This window comes from Ictidomys tridecemlineatus, unplaced genomic scaffold (assembly GCF_052094955.1).
Source record: "Ictidomys tridecemlineatus isolate mIctTri1 unplaced genomic scaffold, mIctTri1.hap1 Scaffold_89, whole genome shotgun sequence".
In the NCBI taxonomy this organism is placed as follows: Eukaryota; Metazoa; Chordata; class Mammalia; order Rodentia; family Sciuridae; genus Ictidomys; species Ictidomys tridecemlineatus.
The window spans coordinates 402345-421316 of record NW_027526129.1 but is presented as its reverse complement, the minus strand read 5'-3'; positions in this window follow the sequence as shown (position 1 = coordinate 421316).

Genomic DNA, 18972 nt, shown 5'->3' with positions numbered 1-18972 from the left:
GGTTTTGATAGCAAAAGGAAAAGACATATTGACCCAGTAATGACCCTTCTACTTAGCATGGTTGTTTTACAGAATTGAGTCACAAACCAAAATGGAGTCACATTTGCTTTTACTATCACATTCCCACTGGCTTTAGTAGGTTTGATGTAAAACTTGCACATCATTAGGCCTCAGTTTCTTTTTCATCCTTCTGTGTCTAAGGGACCATGCTAGGCTTGCAGAACCACAAATCGGACCTCACCTACACTCTTGTGTAATAGGCAGAGCCCTATAGTAGTCCCAATCAGGAGAAGGACTATGGGTCCAACTATGGCTGAGATGATGGTAGTCAGCCAAAGATACCATGAGAAATGGTTTTGGAACTAATTGCCTGAAGCTTCTTATGTTTTGTGTTTCTTTCTCACTAGCACCAAACTTTTTTTTTTTTATTTTCCCAGAATGGTTTGCATAAAACAACACATTTTTCCTAGGGCCATATAAAATCCTACTTGTTTTAGAAAGAGATGATCTAGACCTCATCTGTTTGTAATACTATTTCTGTCAGAGAGTCTAGTAAAAATTTTAGTTTGGAGACTGACATTTTTAGTTCTCCTAAATCTATATCTATTCTATGGTTGAGGGACTTAAAATTTTTAGAGCCTGTGATAAGAGCTGCAGTTCCCAAAGCAGCATACTGAACCAGCTATTCCCATACCAGCCAGGAGGAGAACTAAAATGGGGGCAGCCTGTCTATGTTGATAAATCAGTGGGCCCTGGCCTTTTAATAAGCCCAGGTTCTTTTCGTTTTTCTCCATCAAAATAGTAGGTTACATAAATCAGAGTTATTGACAGTTTTGAGTTTTAGGCAAGGAGTTTGTAGTGGGACTGGGAAGCATAATTTTTCGTGAACGGGGACTTGTCCCCCTTATAATTTGGGTTGTGGAAGCAAGTGTCTCTTTCTGGGAGATCACACAGGGTGATCATGGGGGTAGTTCCCCAGGTACAGCTTCCTGAGCTAGACATATTGGCGAATATCTATACTGACCATAATTTTTTTTCTAATACTAGGGACCTACTACTGCTGTAAAGTAAAAGGGCGATGACTGTTCTTACTGCTTTGAGCTGAGAGAGAGCAATGTTCAATGGGAAAGCAGTTTGGAGTCCCTTTGTAGAAACTGAGAGGGTCAAGGAATACATGGTAAAAATCTGGTTCAGGAAGAACAGATTTTAAATTCACCTGGGGGTGTGCACTTCTATGAGAGAAACAAAAGACATGAGTACTGTAAATAAGATTAATGCAAAATAGCAGTTGTAGCATCTGAAATCTTTTCATGAATATTATGAAAATGATAGAAATTATTAATTGTTTACCAGAAGGCAGAAGACCTGAGAAATTGTTCCCATAACAAGGCCTAACAAAGCCTAATAAGGTTCTTTTTTTTCTGGACATAAATCTTTAACATTGTCAGAATTATCAGAAATTTAGACACAACATTTATTTAAGTTAGATGATGTCATCTTATTTTTGTAAAATATCTTTATTGGCACGACCTCTACATTCAGTAGAGATTTCTTTGTTACTTAGGGGAAGATAATTATACTAGCAAACACTGATTAAGTCTACTTGTGTATGAGGTTAGGAAAATATGTAGGCCTTAAACTGACTTTAACTTCTGACTCTGGCAATTTTTATTATCAGGCATTCTTGCCTAAGAATTTTTATTTTGTTGCCTCCAGTCTTACTTATTTTGAGGGGTGTTAACACAAGTGTACATTTTATGTTACATTAAAATAACGTTGTTTATTTTAAATGCCCAGGAATGGCTGTTCTTTGGTTTTTAACTGTTTTTTCTAGGTGTTTAAGACCAAGCTGGTCAAACTGAGCTTTTTCCTATCTATTGGTAAGAGTCAGGTGAGTTTCCTTGGAGGACACTCTTGGGGAACTTGTGAGCAGCATTTCAGCTCTGCTAGTGCCATCTGCATTAGGATGGGTCAAGGTCTTGCTGACCATGTGGCTTCCCTTGGAAGCATCAGGCATGTCTCCCTTTTTAATGATCCTCCTTTTTTGCAGCATGTACACTCATTGGCTCTCTTTTCTTCAGTGGTCTCATTAATCTCCCTTATCAGGAGGTTATGAGGCCCAGAGTTGCAAAGCTCTTCCCTCTGTCCTGGGTTCAGGCTGACTCAGAGGGCAAGAGCCAAATATTGGTTTTCTTGTCCCCTTTATTTTAACCTTAATTTTTAAGTTTGACCTTTAAAATCCAGCAAGTCAGTTTTATCAGTCTTATACTGAGAATACTGTTTTACCTTTAATGTTTATAACTTTAGAGTTATTTTTTACATAACACAATATCTTTATTTTATTTATTTACTTATTTAATGTTGAGGATTGAACCTAGTGACTCACTCATGCAAGGCAAACACTCTACTGCTGAACCATAACTTTAGTCCCTTTTCAGTTAGTTTAATCCCTTTAAATTATTATCTGTCTACAGATGATGGATTAACATCTCAAATTAGCTTAGGTTGTGTGTTCATGAAGTTTTACTTCTATAACACATTAACAGGCATCAGTTATTGTTAGTTGCGGAGCAGGCTGAACAAATTTTAGCTTTGCTTGTTTGCCTCAAGTCTGAACACTCAACCCCACTTAAGGTTGAACACTCGACTTTCACCCATCTGGGATAATGGAAACTCACATCTGACCCCTGCCTGGTCTGCCTGAAGGCAGAAGATGACACCCCTAGAAAATACAGTGATACAATCACTGTATGCCAACAAGGCAGCTTGTAGATCCAGAGAGCTGATTAGATTTTGGCTATAAAATCTCTCTCTTGCCAGGTACCCCTATGTTGTTCTCTCTTTCTTATCTCACTTTTACTCTCTTTCATTCTCCCTCTCATTCTCTTTCTCTTTCTTTCCCTCTCTCTTACCCTTTGTTCTCTCTCTCTCTCTCTCTCTCTCTCTCTCTCTCTCTCTCTCTTTATCTCTCTCTCAAACTTTCCTTTCTCTCTCTCTCTTTCTCTTTTTTCCCCTATTAATCAGACACTGCCACAATAAAGGTCTCTTGGTTGTTCTGAGTGTCATGGTCACTTTTTTTAGTTATAATGAAAATAGAAAGTGAAATTGACAATAGTAAAAACATATCTAGCTTGTATATAATTTTGAACCTTGGCTGAGTTATATATTTTTATTTGAGATCATAGTAATATTTTTAATAAAATCAATCTTTGAATATAACTCTAAATTAACTGAAATCTGGTCTACTTTGAAGTTATTTTGACATGCTGTAAGGTGGGAGGCAGAGCCTTATCTTAAGTAAGGCAGGGCTCTTCACAAATCTTAGGTAAAGTGTTTTAGTTCTAAAGCTGATTTTTGTCTCTTTTTTTAGATATTATTTTATAAAGTTTACATATATTGCTTTCTGACTCTGTATGAATGTTAGCTAGCACAATATGACATACATCTGAAACATTAATTTAAAAAAGGCTGAGCACTCTTTCTTTTATGTGGAAATGTGGCAAAAATCTTTTATAATATTAACATTTAAACAGATTAGACTATCATTATCTCTTAAAATGCCTTTAAATTTTTATATCCCAGTGTAAAAGGTAACAGAAGGTTTGGTTACAAAACATCAAATAATATAAATAAAACCCCAATAAAATCTATTATCCTTATAAGTTTAAATTACCATTACAGACAATTTTAGTTTGGAGAATACCAACTTGACAAAATGTTCCTTTAACCTTTTACCTTAAAGACTTGCATACCTGAAGGATATGAACACATTCAATCTGTAAAGAAGAGTAATGTACCACACTTTTATCGATGTTTTTATATTAACCAAGGTTATCTTTTAAAGAAAAATCTAGACTGTGTAATGTAGAACAATACTTTAAAATAAACGTTGCTGTTTAACCAAGATTATTTGTTGTAGGGGATAAAATTTACAGACACAATGTAAAAAATATTTTTAAAAGGTTTTGTCATTTTAGCATATAAATATATCAGTACATTAGTATTTGTCTGTAGAGAAAGACGTTGAATAGTTTTAAATATTTGTGTTACATATATCACCAACTTATTAACATATAAATCTTTTAATATTTATCTTTTATTTTTAGACCTTTATATTACTTAATTAGACCCTTTTGTTGTTTACTTATATGTATTGAAATTATACTTTACTACATAAAGACTTTTTACCTGGAACAATTTTTGAAATGGTTGTAAAGCTGATTTTTGTCTCTCTCTTAAAATATTATTTTATAAAGTTTACATATATTGTTTTCTGACTCTGTATGAATGTTAGCTAGCAGAATATAATATACATATGAAACATTACCTTATTTTTAAAAACCTATTAGATTTTTACTAAATATATTTTTATATTAGAACATTTTAATAATTTTAATCCATTGATCCTTCTTTCTGTTTATACCTTGAAATAATCTTTATACATTCCTGAATTTAGGTAAATTATTCTATTTTAATAAGATGAAATATTTGTTATTTATGGTTTTTAATTGAAATGTAGTTGAAACCTCTTGACTCCTTATATGTATATACCTGTTGAGACTTTTAATTTATAGTAACCTTGTTTTTATGATAGCACAAATTTTTTAAGAGAGAGAGGAAGAGAGAGAGAGAGAGAGAGAGAGAGAGAGAGAGAGAGAGAGAGAGAATTTTTAAATATTTATTTTGAAGATTTGGTGGAGACAATATTGTTATTTTATTTTTATGTGGTGCTGAGGTTTAAACCCAGCACCCTGCTTATCCCAGGTTAGCGCGTTACCACTTAAGCCACATTCCCTGTCTGACACAAATAATTTAGTTCTTTTTATTAGATGTTTAAAACATTACAAAGCTCTTGACATATTATATTTCATACATTAGATTCAAGAGGGTTATGCACTCCTATTTTTACCCCAAATACTGATTGCAGAATCACATCGGTTACACATCCACATTTTTACATAATGCCCTATTAGTAATGGTTGTATTCTGCTACCCTTCATAACCTCTACTATCCCCCTTCCCTTCCCCTCCCATCTTCTCTCTCTACCCCATCTACTGTAATATATGTGTAGATGTAATTTATGTTTCATTTTTTTGTTGGTTGTCCATTTTTTTCTCTTTAGAAACAATTGAGGCAGAAATTAACACAGAACACAAAGGCAACAAACAGAAACAAACCAACAAACAAAAGTTCTGAAAATTGTTAAGAAAATAAGTTAAAGGGGTCCAGGTAGAGATCTCTATAGAGCTTCCTTGTCCCATGATGATGGTGAAGAGAAGGAGTCCTGATGAGAGAAGAGCAGTTGTGAGAACAAAAAAAGGACCCATGCATAACACAGGGACAGATAAATACAAGACAGGTGGCTGGCAAACAGACACTGGACAAATGACAAATAGGAAGGCAGAAGCTGGAGAAACAACAAACAGCAGAACAGATGCAGGACAAGCAACAATCGGTAAGGTCACATAGGGAGACCTCTAATGGGGCAGAGACCACGTCTCATTCTGCCCCCAGGAACATATGAGACCCCACAGTGAGGCCTCCAGTGAGACACAGACAATGTCTCCCCATGCCCCCAGATACAGATAGATGAGGTCACACAGGAAGTCCTCCAATGGGGCAGAGTCATGACTCATCCTGCCACAGGCAAAGGTAAGAGCCCACTGGGAGGTCCAGGGAGACAGTGACAACATCTCATCCTGTCCCAGGAAAGGTGTAAGCAACTGCATCCAATCTGGCCTTTTCCCCAGAGGAGTCCACTCATATTTGACAGGCCAGCACGAGGAGCATCCTAAGATGCTATAGCCCCCAGCTGTTATAGTTAAAGCTTAATCCCAGGGTTTCATAAACTGACTTCCAGACCACTCTGTATAATCAAATCAAGCCTTTATTGAAGCACACTAGTGGCCACAGAACAGAATATAAATCTGTTTCCCTGATCAGCCCTGAACAATTGCAAGGGTGCTTCTTATAACCCTGAAAACCACAAAAGGGATGTTTGGGGTGCAGCCAATGCAAGCAAGCCAGGTTACAGAAGCAGAAGAGTGCAGTCAAGCAGTAGGAAGCCTAACCAATCACAGTTGGCTCAGTTACCCCAGTTATAGAAAAAGAGCCCTGTTACCCGAGTTATAGTAACCATGCCCCACTAGGTAGTTCTATGTCCTTAATAATTTTGATAGCAAAAGGAAAAGAACATCTTGACCCAGTCATGACCCTTCTACTTGGCATGGTCTTTTTATAGAATGGAGGCACAAAACAAAATGGAGTCACATTTGCTTTTACTATCACAGTATTTAATGGCAGGATTTGTACAGAATATATGAAACCTACACTGCCTTAAACATTCTCCTCTAAAAAGCAGCAGCAAGTTCTTACTTCAACTATCTGAAACACATTATGGGTTCTTATTTTATATTGCATATTTTCTTCTCAGTTAACAGGACAGTTCTGAACTTTGGAGAGTCCCCCTCCATGTAGATGAGAGGAATTATAGAGCATACTGGGCAATTTATCCATGCCACAGTTTTCTCCTCTGCCACTATGGAGTCACTTTTGCAGAACTAGCTTTTTCATGGTTAAAATAGCTGCTAGGACTCTCTTGTACACCATTTCTTTTATTCCGTGTTTCTCTTATCTTTTGGGATAGTGGGGCAGGGATTGTATGACATAGAACACTCTGTCATGGGATTGTAAGTATGACACATCTGAGTTGCTGGCCAGCCAGGCCAAAGAAGCACCAGCCTTTGTGGGTTTTCATACAAATGGAGTTGATGCATGGGGGCAATAAACAAAATGTGCTGTGACTGGCCACCTTGATGAACATGAGCATGCCTGCCTCTGCGCTGCCATCTGAGCATCACAGTTGGAGGAACAGACTCAATGAGAGGGAGAATGGCCTGGAGATGATTCCTCAGTCATTCATTCCTCACTGTACCACTCAGAGGACATAGGGAACTCAGTCTTCCCTCTGGCTCAAGTCAACCAGATTGTCTGACAACAGACTTGGGTGACACTCAACATGGCTCACATTTGTGTGAGGTAGAGGGAAGTCTCATTGTTTCAAAATGCTACATTTGCCATTCAACAGAAAGATATTATTACTGCTTCCAAGGATTCATATGAAGTCAATTTTAAAGAAGGGCTGGATGCTGAACTAGGAGCATTGCAGAGAAAAAAGGAAAAACCTCAAAGTTTTATGACCAACTTGTAAGAAAAAAATGTCACCAGAGGCTCTCAATGGGCCCTCTGTGATTGAATAGACTGTGTTAAGCAAAATCCCTTCATCAAAGTAACTTAAAAATATCACCCCCTTTTTAGACTGGGAAATACTACATTAAGGAAGGGCCAACATACAAAAGAGACATGCAAATGAAATGCCCTGTCAGAATGCCAGGCTGGACCTTGCAGAAGCACTCAAGTCTGGGAATGTGTATTGAGTATAAACCTAAGAATTTGGGCATAAAATCTCAACTTCTCTTATCTCATCATTATGACTTTGGGCTAAGGGGAGCTCTCTAAATGGAGTTGGTAAGGAGCGAATGTGCTCACTTTCTCTCTCTGTGAGTTGGAGTTGTTATATATCACCTATATGTTACCTCCCTCATTGCTTGGTCTAGTTTCTGAGTAAGAGATTGGTCAGGCTCTTATCTATAGAATGACAATCATAGTGACCTGGCTTTGTCTCTCACTTTATACATGTGGAACCTATTTACATGTGCTGTTTGAGAAGCTGGGAAATTCTGAGACAACATCTTTGTCTTTCTTTGGAATGTTTCTGCACTACTGCAAGGTAAGTATTGTAGAGTTCCCTTTTGTCTTTGGCAAAAAGAAAATACCAGTTTAATGTCATTGGTAAAACTGCACTTCTTTTGGAGGAAGTTCCCAGCTCTCATCCTATTTGAAACAGTGTGCAAGCTCCACCCTGAGCATGGCCAGGTTTTCCCTGGGGCTCTGCTGTCAACTTTTCAAGAGCCTCAGTGGAACAGCTCAAATATCTAGTTCATCTGCATTGGATGCTCATGATGTTGTTCAGACTTGTACATATCATAAAGGAGATGTTTAATTTGCCTTTGCACAATTCCAGGATATTTATATTGTATTTAATATTTGATCAAAAATCTGTGAAAGAGAAAAAATCAAGCACATTCAAACACTCCTATTCATAACTAGATCTCATGAGTAGCTATTTTAAAAATGTTCATGTATAGATTTAAAACTACAATTTCTTGAGCAATGCAACTATTCATAGTTTGATAATTTGCCCATACATAATTTCTTAATGTCTAAATTTGTGGTTATTTCTATGGCACTACTCAAGTTTTACTACAGAAGGTACATTTAGAGGATTTGAGAGATGAAACAAAAGCATTCTGCATTTTTATTATCCTCCAAAGATAATACCCTGTCTGTAAATCTTAGAAGGAAAAAATTATGAATGAGATCAAACATTCTTATCTATGTGTTTCACATAATTAAACACAATATGAGTATTGTTTTTTCGTCAAAAGCACATTTAGTGATGTCAAATGAGCAGAAATTGGGTGATTTAAAAACTATTGAAATTTAAGTCAACTGAATGGAATTTTCCAAAAGAAATGTGAATTTGTGGCTTGCATTTTGGACTAACATGGTTAGGAATTTGACTCAGGTCCTGATTACTAGACACAAATTCATGAGCTCAAAACCAGCATCCAGAAAAAAAGGCTAAACTCTTCTCAGATTATCTCTCCCAAACACTGAGGCTTGTTTATCATATTCTAATTCTAAAATTCTGACCATCTGAGAATTCCATACTACTATTCCTGCTGAAAAGGAATTATTTTTCTATTCACATTTTTCAGTTCAACACTATACTAGGCAGGCTGTAAGATCCACATAATTGGGGGTCTCCCTGTGAAACATAAAAATATCACCCATGAAACAAAGCAACAGGAAGATTTATTTTTAAGTGTTAGAAGCAAAAACTTACAGTACTTAATTTGCTGACTCGCATGGGTAGAGTGGCATCTCCCCATCTTTTCCACATTGAGCTGGAAAACTGGAAGGTGACGCCATTTTGTCAATCCTCACTTATTATTTCTCACCCACAACATACATGAGAATCACTGTTATGATTTTGGAGTCCCTCGGAAACTCATATGTGAGGCAATGAAAGAAAGTTCAGAAATAAAGTGATTGACTGTGAAAGCCTTAATCTACTCAGTACATTATTTCTTCAGTAAGGATTAACTGGGTGCAACTGTAGGCAGGTAGGATATTGGTGGAAGAGGTGGGTCTCTGAGAGCCTGGCTTCAGGGCATACATTTTGTCCCTGGTTAGTGGAGTTTCTGTCTGCTTCCTACTGCCATCCCCTAAACTTCTTTATTCCTTTACACTCTTCTGCCATGTTATTCTGCCTCACTGCAGACCACAGAAACAGAGTAAGCCATGTATGAATTGAGACCTCTGAAACTGTGAGTCCAGTGGTTCTTGTCAGGGTCACAGTAGTGAAAAAGCCAACTAAACTAATCACATCAACATGGTTAACTAAAGAGGTGATTTGTGCCTTTAATTTCCTAATTTCCCCATGATTCTAGAAGGATTAATGAAAGAAATGAAAAAGATCTGGGGAAAAAATGATTGAAGTGTTCTTGAGAATGTCCCTGGGAAACTCACTCACTTTTTTTCAACTTTGATTTTTTCACATCCAGGTGGAGGGAATGATTCAAAGTTTGCAGGATTTAAAAAACAGTTCATGCACATGAGAAAATGATACAGAAAACTAGACTTGCTTCATATTTCTACTCAAGAACAACTAGTGAAACTGTGGCACACACCTGTAGTCCCAACCACTCTGGAGGCTGAGGCAGGAGTATTACAAATCCAGGAGTAATTCTGAGGACATTTAAAAAGATATATCTGCCATTTGTCCCAGATATCCCACTCCTGGGTCTATACCCAACATAGAGAACATGGCAAAATCTTATCTCAAAGAAAAAGAGGATAATGACTGCAATATGTACAATACTTCAAGAAAATACAAGATTGACTCTAAATTCCCTTTTCTAATCTCTCTTTTATTTTTTTTCTTTTTTGCTTTTAGATATCTTAGAATAAGATCTTCCCTCTGATCTTCCCTTTTTAGCAAGAAAATATAGAAGGTGGCATCACTGTACCAGAACTTAAACTGTACTATAGGGCAATAGTAACAAAAACAGCATGGTATTGGCACCAAGATAGACTGGTAGACCAATAATACAGAATGGAGGACACAGAGACTAACCCACATAATTGCAGTCATCTTACAATAGACAAAGGCACCAAAAACAAATATTGGAGAAAAAAAGAGACCTTTTCAACACATGGTGCTGGAGAAACTGGCAATCCGTATGCAACAAAATGAAATTAAAACACTATTTCTCATCATGCACAAAACTCAACTCAAAGTAAATCAAGAACCGAGGAATTAAATCAGAGTCACCATTCCTATTATAAGAAAAAGTAGGCCAAAATCTCCATCATGTCAGATTAGGCCCCAACTTCCTTAATAACACTTTTATAGCACAAGAATTAAAATGAAGAATCAATAATTGGGTGGATTCAAACTAAAGTTTCTTCTCAGTTAGAGAAACAATCAGTGAGATGAATAGAGAACCTACATCTGGGTAGCAACATTTTACATCTCACACATCAGATAGAGCACTAATTTTTAGGGTATATAAAGAAGGCAAAAAGCTAAACACCAAAAATACTAATATCTCAACAAATAAGTGGGCCAAGGAACTGAGGAGACACCTTTCAGAAGATGATTTATAATCAACTAACAAATATATAAAAATGTTCAATATGCATAGCAATTAGAGAAATGCAAATTAAAACTACTCTAAGATTTCATATCACTCCATTTAGAATTCAGCTATTTAAAATACAAACAACAATAAATGTTGGTTAGGATGTGGGGAAAAAGGTACACTCATACATTGCTTATAGGACTGTAAATTGGTGCAGCCAATATAAACAATAGTATGGAGATTCCTTGGAAATCTGGGTATAGAATCACCATTTGACCCAGCTATCCCACTCCTTGGTCTATACCCAAAGTACTTAAAAACAGGATACTTCAGGGAAACAGCCACATCAAAGTGTATAGCAGCACAACTCACAATAGCCAATCTTCGGAACCAACACAGACGCCTTTTAGTAGATGAATGAATTAACAAAAAATGATATATATATACACAATGGAATATTAGTCAGCAATAAAAGAGAATACAATCATGATATTTTCAGGTAAATGTATAGAGTTTGAGAAGATAATGCTCAGTAAAGTTAGACAATTCCAGAAAAACAAATGTCAAATGTTTTCTCTGATATAAAGAGGATCATTCATAATGGGGTTTGGGAGGAGCATGGGAGGATTTTTACAAACTCTAGATAGAATAAAGGGGTGCAAGTACTAAGGAGGGGGCATGGAGGAATAAAAAGATGGTGGAATGAGGATGGATATCATTACCTTAAATACATACATGAAGACCTTAAAGATGTAAATATACTTTCTATAAAAACAGAGATATGAAAAAATGTGCTTTATATGTGTACTATGAATTGTAACTCATTCTTCTGTCATATATAACAAGTTAAAATAAAAATAAATAAAACAGAGGATTTAGAGTGGGAGTAATAAACCAACTTTGTCTTGCAGTAGAGTGCACTGGGACCTGGACTTTATGTATGAGAAGATGCATGCACCAAACCAGAGAGAGACTGCAGTGAGGTGGGAGCTGCAAGTGACAAAGGAATTTGTCTTACACTGTGTAGAATGAAGCCATAGGATGTAGAAACCAGGATGATATTTTATTTATTCTAAGTCCCTGGGGAAATAAGGAGTGGAAACCAAATGTGATGCCAGAAATACGGGATAATGCGTTCATAGTGATAAGGAACTTTTGATCCAAGAAAACAAATTGTAGAAAATTTTTCTTTCTCTAATGATCTAGCAGCTAAAATTATTGAAATATACTTTTTTCAAAACAAGAGAAATCTAAAATCTTTCTTCATGATCATGATCACTCTGAAATTCCAAAATTTCTATACTTTAAAATTAAGGACCAAAATTCATGTCTCCTCTCATGAAAAAATGTGTATGTATGTGTGTATATGTATACATATTATGTGTGTTTGTGTGTGTGTGTGTGTGTGTGCGTGCGAGTCTGTATATATGGGGTTGTTATGTGTGTGAGCATGTGTGTGATTTATATGGTTTGCTGCTCATTTTATGAGTCAGAGTTTAAGAACAGGAGCTGAGCATCTAATATGTATGTGTGTGTGTGTGTGTGTGTGTGTGTGTGCGTGCGTGTGTGTGTGTGTGTAAATGAGTATGCATATGTGTGTTCTGGATTATGTTACAGAATCTTGGTCTTATACTGCTGCCCACAACCAGTGCAGGCAGCTAAACTTAAGGTCACTCGTGGGAATTTCCTGGGATACCAAATAAAACACAGACACACACACTTTACCTTTAAATCAAGCTTCAGGATGGCTCCTCTGCTCTCGGCCTCAAGCTCCCCAAATGGGAGAGTGAGGAAAGTCACCAGAGGCTGGCAAGAGAGAGAGCTAACCTGTTCAGAAGTGAGCTTTTATTGGGAGGGAGACCCTCATTCTTTAAAAAGTTTCATCCAAAAAAGGTCAAGAGGGCCAGGGTTACAGGTGAGAAATTCAACCCCTGGGGCTGTGGGAAGAAACACCCATGCATGAAGACACATTCGGCTACGTCAAAGATTCAGGCAATATCTAGGTCCCTACAAAAGTAACCGACAGAACCTCTTCCAATCACAAGAAGGAAAATGCCAGTCATTGAGCCCAACAGCCCCCCTAATATTCCCACATTTTTCTTTCAAAAAGAAGGCGATGGGTCACTTTTTTGAATCCATGAATCTTTATTTTGAAGGCTTACCATTCTACTATTACAATAGAGAATTAGTAGCAAAGAGAACAACACAAGAATATAACATGCAGAATGTTTAAGAATGTTTCCAGGGTTATTTGATCAGCTAAAAAGTAGAATCCAAAAAATCAATTTTACTTTTTTTTTTACATCTTGAATACAATGATGTAGCTCCAAAAAAATCAAGCTGTTATTATTATTTTGCCAAATACCAAAACAAATGGTTTTTAACCTTCTTCCAATCCATTGGGAAGCATTGTATTTGGCTAGCAAGACATTTAAGTCTTTCCTAGAATTTCAAAGCTGAAAGTTCATTACTAATATTAATGACAGTAGCCTCTTAAGCATTTAGCTTAGTCTCAATTCTTTCATCAATATTTATTTGATTATGAAGAGCCTTGGAAGTATTCTGAGCCAAATTATTAAGAAAATTTGCATGTTGAATATTTTGAGATATGGCCACTGAAGCTGTGACCATTGAAGCAATAAAAAAAAACCAAGGCAACAACACCCACTATTATGAGCACATTTAGATCTCACTAGATAGGCATATATTTGTTGTAAGATTTGAAAATCAGCTTCAATGTACCATGGCTCTGAAATATTAGCTGGTAATAAGACAAAAGAGGGCTGATGGAGTATTCCTTTTCCTCTATTATATCTGGTGATACAGTTAGTTAAATTACATTTACTACATGTTACAAGATATCTATAATCTTTCATTTAATTTATACATTCCAGTAATTAAGACATAAGGTAATTGAACACAGGCTCATAAGCCATAGCAAAAACTTTCCTTACAATTCTTGCCTACAAAGTCTGGTAAAGACTTGTCAGTAAAATGTAAGAATTCTGAGGCAGCAATTAAGTACCAAACATCTTTCTGAATGCCACCTTTGCTGAAAGTCAAGATGTTGCTAACAAATCCTCCAGGAATTTGGCAGTCCTCTTGCATAACTGCCTTTTGTCAATTTTAGGAGACCAGTACAAAATATACCTACTATTTTTAGGCACTTTATGTTGTAGTGTAAAAGTATTTATACAATCTATCTACTTAGGAAAAGTGCCTATTTCTATTGCAGAATGGTTAGGACAATGAAGTATTATTCATGGACGTTCTGCTGAGATGACTGGTTTGTTATGGGAAAGTCCCATAACTCATCTAATATAAGGTTTTAAATCTCCTTTAACAGTACAATTAGTTGGTCTAAGTCTCCTAATTGCTGTCTTTCCCTCAAATAACACTTTAGACAGCCAGCATGTTTATCATGGAACCAACACAACATAGCCAGAATAATTAAATCCAGTCACATCTTTGAGAGTAATATGAGTGTTTGTAAGTCCTCCCATCATATGTGAGTGATTAGTAGATACTGGGATGGATTCTCCAGTCCACACACCTGGGTGTACTAGAGGTGGATCTGGAAAATATGTACAATAAGTTTCTCTCTGATTCCCTTTTACTCAACAGCTCAATAGAGGTGTTACTGCAGCAAGCATCACCATTGGAGTTTTAGTTTTCCCTTGCTGTCAAATCATTCCTGTAGCCCATATTGTCAATTTCTTCAGGTCCTTCCATGAAATTAGCTTCCTTGTTCGGTTTCTCAGGGTCCCTATTCTCTTCTTTTGAGTTTTTAAAAAATTGTTTTTAGTTGTACAGGGACAAAATATGATATTTTCTAACTTTTGAGTGAAGGCTTCTCTGGGTCGATCTTCAGTCATTTGAATCTAGGTTCAAAGTCCTCCATGCCTGATGGTGTGTTCAGCTATCCAAAAGGACAAAAAGCACCTTCTGGAAAAATACAAGCATGACCTCTGCCCCACATAATCACTGTGTCTTGTCCTTTACATTGATCAGTCTGTAAGTCCTAAAGGGCCTGTTGCTATGGAAGACATGTGTCACTCAGTGCAGTGTGACCTTCTGAGTCATAATTTAGAAAATTTAAAACAAATAGAGCATTATTGAGGTTATGTTGGGGAGTCATAGTCCTATATCCCCCTTTCAGTTTTTGTAATTGTGTTTTAATAGATAAATGAGCTCATTCTACAATGGATGGACCTTGAGGGAATATGGAATATTCCTTATGGAATAACTGCTTTATGATCAATCCAAAACTCTTGGCAAAATTGTTGAAAAGAAGAGCTTACATAAGCCAGTGGATTATCAGTTTTAATCTGTATCATAGTGCAGTCCTAAGCAACTTAGCAAAACTCTCTTTCAAAATAAAAAATAAAAAGGACTCGGTAACAAAATCAGTAAGAAATGTTAAAAGATCCATTTTACAGGTATCTGCATGGTAGTGAGCAGGTCATTCCCTGGATAAGGCCAGCCTGCAGTCCCACCAGGCAAGTTAGAAGGTCACTGGCCCACATAGAGGGGACAGTGTGCAGGCTTTTCAGGCTTTTTCAACATAACCCCATGATGCACATTTTTGTCCTCACTGATTAATTCTCTCAGTTCTCTTTGATTTATTGGTTTTGACCTCTTTTCCTTCTTGTTTTCCTGACTATTGGAATGATTCTGATGGCAAAATGGCTAAACTCCTTTTACCTCTGACTGTCTGCTGACTCATAGAATTCAGTGAATTCATATTTAGTAATAAGTAAACAAAAGGTCGTCTGTGGATTTGTGTTTACAAGCAGTTCTGCAGCATTTTGTAACTGTGTTGGGAGTGTTCTGGGGGATGTGGAAACAAATATGTTACCTATGTGAGGTTGAAACATCAACCAGGGTTTCTAGAACGTCTCTTGAACTTTCAACGGAAAATGGAATCACAAGATTTTGCTCCAGAGCCCTACTTTTTGATGATAGCAATTAGCTATGTAACTGTATATGGTGAGTAAAAATTTCTGGGGCTAAGTTGCTCTTTCATAAAATGATAATTATAGCCATACATAACTCATAGAATTGTTGGATGGGTTGTGCCAGTTAAAGAAGGAAAAGTCCTTACAACAACAACAACAACAACAATAAAAACAACAACAACAAAATATTAGAATAGAAAGTAGAAAAATTGGACGTCACTTTCCTATGCTCATATATGAATACATGACCAGTAAAATTCCACATCATGTAAACCACAAAAATGGTATTCTAATTTGAATAAGATATATTTCACATATGTATAATGTCAAAATACAATCTTCTGTCATATATATCGAAAAAATCCCAAAGAAAACTTTAAAGAGTAAAAAAATAAACACTAGCTAGTTTTTTTTTGAGGTAAGGGGTGTGTAGGGGTGTGGTGTACCTCTCTCTCTGCACTCCCAGTTGAGAAACCTCTCTGGACTTTAGAGCTCAGACCTTCCATGGCAGGTGTATCTTCTTTGAGATCCTGCCTATTCCACCTTTGTGAATCATGATCATAGGATCTCTTGGTTCCTGACTGGACTGCAGGAACTTGTGGACTTTAATATACAAAATAAGTAGAATAATGAGGAAGTGGTGTGTTTTATATAAATCCTGAAAGAGGCAGGCAGTCCTGAGCAAGTCCTGTGATTCAGATAACAAGACCCACGGAAATCTTAAGTCAATTCTAGGCAATATCCATCACCTACATGAGGAAAGAAGTCTAGGCACACCCAACGTCTCACACTTCCCTTCTCTTTAGTTCCTTTGATTCTGTTGTTTTTATATTTATTTGAAAAAGGAGTGAGTTTAAAAAGGAAAGAATGAGTGAGTTAAATCCTGCTACAAGTTTCAGTAAAGTATTCTTTTACTTCACAGAACTCATTCAAATTTATAATTCAAAATCTGAATTTGTGGGTTTTTTTTTTGTTCTTTGTTGTTTAGTGTTTCATTCCACCAACAACGGTTAAAATTCATGAAAGCCAAGTTTCTGGATAGTTCATGTGTAATGCTTGACACAGGTCCTGAACATAGAGTGGGCATACATCTCATTCAACCTGCAGTGACTATGGGGTGAAGAACATTCCTCTTTCAGTCCAAGAGGATGTGTTCCTGAACCTGATAGTCTTCACACCACTCCAAACACAAAGCCCAAAATACTTGGCCATTCCCTCTCTGTGCCACAAAGCTTAGATACTGTCGGCCTTCCAAAGTTGGCAAGATGAAAATAGTCGTCACTTAAAAGAAAGAGCATTTGAGAGCTGAGTTTAAAAAATCATATTTCTTTTTTTTCTTTCATCCTATTCTTTATTTTTTCTTTTTGCATACTTAAGATTATTACCTGTGAATTTTGAATGTAAAACAAAAGCCAAAACCATGTGCAATTTATTTGCCAGTGAAAGTAATAACAGGCTTCTCAAAAGAGATATTATGTGGGCTGACGATGCACAAGAGAATGGACTGTTCCATCCCAAGAAAGAAGCTCCACCTTTAAAATTGATAAGAATGTTTTTTCTCATACCTCTATGATTACTTAATTTGGCATCCTACAATTGCCTGTTCATGTGTACCCTACTCAAGTCAGCATGGTATCTGGGGCTGAGTCTCTATAACCAAATACGTGAGCAGATCTTTATACTTAACCTATAAAACAAATGTAGGTGTCCTTCAAAAGATGAATATATAAAGAAAATGTGATATGTATATATGTATATATATATATATACACACACACACACACACACACACACACACACACACACACACACACACACACAATGAAACATGACTCAGCCTTAAAGAAGAATAAAATGGCATTTACTGGTAAATGGATGGAGCTGGAGAATATTATGTTAAGCAAAATAAGACAATCCCCCCAAACCAAATTTCAAATGTTTTCTCTGATATCTTGATGCTAATTCACAATAAAGTGGAGTGTAGACAAGATTAAGTAGAAGTATGTGAAGGGAATGAAGGGGGTTTATGAGTAGGAAGTATAGTAGAATGAATCTCTTGGTTTTACATGATGTAGATTTACTTGGATTGTGTAATCATATATGCACATAAAGTAATACTGTCTGATTCATTCTATTATCCTTCCCTTTTTATATTTTATTTTGAGAGAGAATCTATCTAAGTGTCATAGGGCCTCAATCAATTTATGAGACTGGTTTTAAACTTGCAATCCTCCTTCGTCAGCTTCCAGAGTCGTGGAGATCACAGCAAGGAATAAGTTGTCCTACTGCTCAAGATAAATTAGGAAAGACTATACCAAAATAGGTGCTGTGGGAGCTGGTTTTTGAAGGGTAAGTTGAAGTCTTTTGTGAGGCACAAAAACATTCTAGGTGCAGTAACCTGTATAGCCAAAGATTTATGGATGTAGCTTGTTTTGATGAAGGTCTCGTGTATTCTCATGTCAGCAGCTATGGTGCCATGAACAATTAAGAAAATTAAATGCTAATGGCTTTGCTTGAGTTCAAATATCAAATATTACATAACATTGACATTATTGATTACACAGTGATATATTAATTTTTCCACCAAAAATGAACTAAGCATATGACAGAAGTCCCAGGCCAGATACAAAATCTAGGTCTGGCCACTCACCCCCAAAATCAAACACAAAGGGTAATTGTAAAAAGCAAGTAAAGAACTTTAATCTGTGTATCCACCCCAGGAAGATATAATTTTAGGAATGTCTTTACGGTGTGGACTTGACCTGAAGGCTTTGATACAAGAATTAGAGCAGTGGGGAAGAAGTATGCATTGTTAAGCAATCCTCCCCAAACTTTAGTCTCATGGATCACTATCTCAGTTCTAGCACTGTGAGGTAGCTCCTGAGAAGTCCTAATCACTTGAAAGGGGTAAATTTTTACTTACTGCTCAGGATGTTCATCTACCAGACCTTGGATACTAGAAAGGAAATGTAGATGTCATGATATGATTTCTTTTGTTCAGGGAACACTCTCCTCATAGTGATCTGTCTACAAGGCTCTGCCATTTCTGGAAGGAATTGAAAAATGAATGAGAAATTCTAGGCATCACTCTGGGGCTCTGAAGAAAAGCTACTGTAAAAGTTGAGGATCAGGACTGGGGCTAAAGCTCAGTTGGTAGAGTGCTTGTCTTGCATGTACAAGGCCCTGGGTTCCATCCTCAGCACCAAATATACAAATGACACAAAACAAAACCCCCAAAGCTGAC